Raw genomic sequence first — 5,973 nt, 5'->3', positions numbered from 1 at the left:
CGGGGCCAACGGCAGCGAGCGCCGGGCCCGGCCCGCTCCGAACGCAGCTCGGACACCCGGAGCGCCGAGCCCCGGGCATCGCGCCGTGCCTCCGGCTGCAAGGGACCGCAGCGGGTCACCGGGTCCAGCCTCCCTGCTCAAGCAGGGCCAGCCCAGAGCGCACGGCACAGGATTATGTCCATATGGCTCTGGAGTACGTCCAGTGAAGGACATTCCATACCTTCTCTGGGTTGTCTGTCCCAGTGCTTGGTCACTGCGCACTGAGGTTCTTCCTCATGCTCAGGTGGAACTTTTGACCGTCTGTTTCTGCCCCTTGCCTCTTGTCCCCTTGCTGGGAGTCACCAAGTAGAGCCTGATCCATCCTCTGACAGCCCGCTTTTAGATATTTATACCCATTAATGAGGTAATCTCCTCTCCAACATGAACAGGCCCCAGCCTTTCCTCGTAAGAGAGATGCTCCAGTCCTCCACTCATCCTCACTGCCCTCTGCTGGACCTGCTCCAGGAGCTCCATGTCTCTCCTGTCCTCAGGAGCCCAGAACTGGACACAGTAAAGGAGCATTTTATACCTGAAAAGAGATTATACTGAGTTGGGGGCCAGTCTCATCTCCCCATGCCTACAGTGAGAGGGCTAGAGGAAATGGCCTTAAGCTGAGGCAGAGGTGATTCAGATATTTTTTGCAATTTTAGGGTGCTCAGACATTGGAATAGGTTGCCCAGGGAAGTGGGGGAGTTATCATTCCTGTAGGTGTTTAAGAGACATCTGGATCTGACACTGTATAATGTGGGTTAGGGGTTGCAGTGGTACAGTGGGGTGGACAAACCATGCTCCCCTGTGCCATGCCATGAGCACAGTTGCCCACATCCAGCTGGAAAGCCAGGACAGCCACGAACATCCCACCTGTGTGACAGTTTCCCTTCCTCCAGTGTTGGGAAAACCCTGTGCAGTCACAGATGCCAGAGGCAGCCCCACAGGCAGCAATGCCTGGAGGTGGCATGCTGGCCCAAGCTGCGGGTGCCTGACAAAGCACCACCCTCACAGCTGGGTTCTGAAATGGGTGCAATTGTGTGTTATTGACCCAAAAGAAAAAAAAAAAAAAACCCTTCAGAGAACTGCCAAAGAGTAAAAGAAGATGTATGTGTTGGCTGGCAAGTGCTACAATACATCAAGACTCTGCTGAGATAGGACTTGGTAATGTGTTTGGGAATTTCATCTTCCTCTGGCCATTTGTCATTATTGACCAACACAGGTTCAATCACAGCTCACAACAAGGAACGGCACTTCTTGTTCGTGGAAAGCTTTGAATCGACTCTTGAAATAGCATGATTATTTCTTAGCAAGGTGAAAGAGTATTTTCCTCATCATAAGTAATCTATTGGAAAATGAGGGAACATACTGTTCTCTCTTCAGTTGTCACTTGCATTAAAAAACTTTGGGCTCATTCTAGGCTGGCCTCAGTACCAACATTTGCTTCAGCCCTTCAATACATATTTTTTTGAATCACAGAAATCTGTCCATCTCCATGGAAGGCCAGAGCAATGAATTACCTGTATCATGTATGCTCCCTAGCTTAGAGGACAATTGCTGGAAAACAGATTTTTTTTTTTTCCCTTTCCCTGGTTTTCATCCTTTGCTCAGCATTAGCGCTTATGTACCACCCTGACCTTGTAAGCAAAGATACACACTTACCAGTTTTATGCATGATTGCTACTTTCTTGCTAATATTCTGAAATGTCCATCAAAATCCAATTCCTAGAAAATTTTATGCTTTCTGCAGAGGAATATCTGAAGCCTCTCTTGATGCTTTATAATGGATTAAGGAGTAAAACCTGCATACACAGAATGTGTGTGACTCAACAGTATCCAGCCTTAACATTTTTCAAAGTATGGGGAAAGCTATATGTCCATACACTAAAAAAGTTGCCACAAGCAAAACAAAGGAGAGAAAACAATTCTCCTTTCCTTCCAGAAAGCAGCTCATCTAAAGGTGAGCACACAATTTCTGAGCTGTGTTTTTTTACAGACACTGCTGTATTTATTCTTTAAGTCAGGCCTCTCCCTCATAAAGAAGGCTAAAAAAAAGTGAAGTTAAGCTTCAATTTCATAGTGATTGTGTTTCCTATTGTGCTATCCTTCTCAAAAATAAAATAACTCCCAGGTACTTCTCCAAATTTGGGGATTACTAAGACTGTTTGAGGAGCAAATAACTGTTCAATGGATGACAGAAAGATTCATTAAGGAAAAAAGAAAAAGGCAGGGCAGGTTAGATCAAAATGTCAGCAATAGAGCAGCTGTTCTCAGCTTCCTACTACAGCTGCTTGCTATAGAACTGCTTGGATGATACCTCCTCAATCTCCTGGCCTCCCAGTGGACTGTGCATGGAGTTCTGTGGTTTATTTTCTTTAAAGTAACCTGACCTCTCAAACCAGATCCCCTTTGTCAGAGTAGAACATTTGTTGGAAATGAAATTTGAGAAGTTTATCAGTTTGAACAAGAAAGAGTATAGTCAAAAAGACCACAGTTCATCAACAACTGGCAATCTCTCTTCCACGAAAGTTCCTCCTATGCTCTCCTACAACTCACCTGGATGTTTCTCACATCTCCCTCACTCTGCTCAGCCTGGCAGTGCACCACAAACACACCCTGTGGCAGACCTGAGGCAAGAATACACACGAGAGTTGTCTAGCCAGCAGTTCTGGGAGATAGACATCTTTCCCTGCCTTCCTTGCTCCTGGGCAGACAGGACAAACATCCTTCTGGGCCAGTTGTTGCACAGGCTGCCGCCTTCCTACATTTGTCTTGTTACCCTTTGGAATTCCAGCTCACTATGCATGAAGAAATTGTGAGATTACAGCTAATAACAAGCTTAACATGGGTCAACAATGTCACAATATTGCAATATAGGTAATCACCTTTTGGACTCCATAAACAGCAGCAGAGTCTGGCAGGTATAGGAAGCCATCCTGGACTCATCCAGTCATACCTCAGCACTGGTTGGGTCTCTGGGGAAGTACTGCCAAGTTTTTGGAGTGTTGTTTTATTCAAAATGGAACAATGGCACAATGCAAGAGGCTGTAAGGAGGATCCAAGGCTCAGGACACACAGCCTAGGAGGAAATGGTTTCTTTAGCTTAATGAAAACTCAGCTCTAATGACAGCCTATAAATACCTACAACACAGAGCTGTGAGGAAGTAGAAGGGAATAAACCAATTTCCACAATGGAGGGCTTGCTGCCATTATTAAAGAGATTATGAAACACACAGGAAGAGATTGCTTTAAAAGATTGAAGAGGTTTCATTTTCAGTTTGTTTGTTTTTCATAACTACTGGAAGAAATATTTTATAAATATTGATAGCTGTGTGTAAGTTTGTTTTGGAACAGGGAACAGACTTTACCTACCAAGGTCTCCCAATGCCCAGATTTTCAATATAAGCACAGTGGGAAAGATATGGGGCTGCCAAGAATATGATACACTGATCTTGATAAAAGATGCATAGAGAGAGGGCCTAAAATTAGATTTTGTGCATTGTACATGGATTCTATAAGTCATCATAGATTTGACAAAAAATAAACAGGCCATGGTTATGTGAAAACAGTATCAATATCCACTCTTTTCTTCAATAAGTCTTGAAGTCAGCAGAATTGGACCATCAGAGAACAATAATTAGAATCATAGTGTCTTTTAGGTTGGAAAAAACCATTAAGATCATCAAGTCCAGCTGTCAAGTCCACCACTAAATCATGTCCCTGAGTACCACATCACATCTCTTAAATACCTCCAGGAATGGTGACTCAGCCACAAGCAGCCAGTTTCAGTGCTTAACAACCCTTACAGTGAAGAAATTTTTCCTAGTATCCAATCTAAACCTCCCCTGTTGCAACCTGACACCTTTTCCTATTGTCCTGTTGCTTGTTCCTTGGGAGAAGAGACCAACCCCTCCTACCATTTCCTTTTAGGTAATGGTAGGAGGTAGAGAGTGATAAGGTCACCCCTGAGCTTTCTTTTCTTCATGCTAACCACCCTCAGTTTTCCCAGCTGTTTCTCAAAGGACTCATGTTCCAGACCCTTTCCCAGCTCCAGTGAAGAGTGTACCAGTCCAATCAACAAGCAGCCAGATTTTTTCCAGAAGAATTCTGTGGGAAATGGTGTCAAAGTCTTTGCTCACGTCTAGACAACATCTAATTGTGCATTCCTCAGTCAGAAAACCATCTGGATTTAAGATACTGATTTTTGCTTTTCAGTTGAATGTTTGCTAAGACAGATTGTAAAGTACCTACTTATGGTTGTGATAATTGCCATAAAGTATTAGCAACATTTGATATAGGAGGGCACAGTTATCCTTGTTTCATGCCAAATTTACACTTGGCTTCATTAAAGTGATTAACTTTGTCAAGAACTGTCAATATTAAGGGATGACACAATCAGAAAATCAAGTGGGCTGTGTATTTACTTACACTTTGACTCAAACCTGTTCTCTGTCACTGACTTACCAAAACTCCATATATTCTGAGCATTCTTGTCTCCAAATGTCAGGCCCAGTCTTGCAATCCTCACATCCATTGTTTTACTGAGGTAAATGGAACTGCTTCTGGGAAGGCATCCAAAGGGCTGGGCGTCAAGCTGAGAGATGGGCCAGTGATGACAAAGTTCTGTTTAAAATGCTGTATTGCTGTCACAAGTTGCCACAGCTGAACAGCACTGTATATAGCATGCCATTCTTGATCCTCTTCTGCTTCAGAATCCAAAAATACAGCTTTTTATAAAAACATGCAAGACCATTATGCTGGGCAATTCTAAGCTAAAGCACTCCTTACACTGGTACAACTCCCCATAACTATACATAAATATTTTGGCTGGTGTTGATGTCTGCACATATTGGTTCCAGTGTCCATTTAATAAAATAGTCAAAGTTAATGAAAGCCAGGAAGCCTCCTTTGCTTGGCTAAGGAAGCTAAAGTGCTTTGTATTAGCTTGCAGTTTTGTCCTGAATGCTCATGCTTGCATCCTCAGGAGCCATTTCTATTGCACTTAGTATCCACTCCCTAATACTGGGGAAAAGTAACTCATTGTCAGGAGTTTCATTCCACTTATCTCTTTTTGTCTTTGAATGATAATAACTATAATTAATATAATAATTTAAGGGGTAGCCTTAATTTTGTCAACAAAGGTATTTCCAGCAGCAAAGTAGAGCCCTGCTCTGGAAAGCAAAGTAGTAGGAGATACAAGTAATTATGGGGTGACACAATACTACATGTAGTCAGGAGGCCAGCTTTAAAGAAATGCATGCAAATGTTTTTGTTTTGCTTCATTTTTAAGTCACTTTTGGGGAAAAACATGAAGAAATTGGTGATATTTCATTGCCTTTAATTCTTTGATTTCACAGGCACTTCTGTACCTGGTTTTTGATATTTAACCTTGAAAATTGTTTGACTTATATTTTGGGTCAGAAATTCTGCACATATTGCATATCTGTTTTATGAAACGTGATAACAGCTGGAAAAGAACAAGGCCTTTTCTGGCAATGGGAATAAACCTCTCAGCCATGAACTGCATCTCTCAGCAGTTTGTCCTGTGTGTGTCTTGCATCACATGCTGTCGTCTTGCAGTCATGAGTCACTTGCTTCAGCTCCTACCGCTCAGGGATATCGGCTTGGCAAAGCTACACGGCTTATTCCCTGGGGAATTGTGCACACAAAGCAGTGGGAAGTCAGGCCACTGCTGTGCTGGAAACAGAACAGATTTGCATTTGAGTTCAAGCTGCAGGGTGTACACGTTAAGTTGACTAATACCACATCTATTTCTAGTCCTGTTACCTGGGAAATGGTAATTTCATTTTGTTCTTTTCCGTGGTTACAAAGAGATTTCCTACTTTAAATTAACCTTTAAAAATTTGACTGAAATGCAGTAAGTTCAGACATGAGCTACATAATTTTTACAACTATTGTAATTTCACTAATTAGCAAAATAGCAGT

This window comes from Parus major, chromosome 1, assembly GCF_001522545.3.
Source record: "Parus major isolate Abel chromosome 1, Parus_major1.1, whole genome shotgun sequence".
In the NCBI taxonomy this organism is placed as follows: Eukaryota; Metazoa; Chordata; class Aves; order Passeriformes; family Paridae; genus Parus; species Parus major.
Note: the sequence above shows the minus strand (reverse complement) of the source record.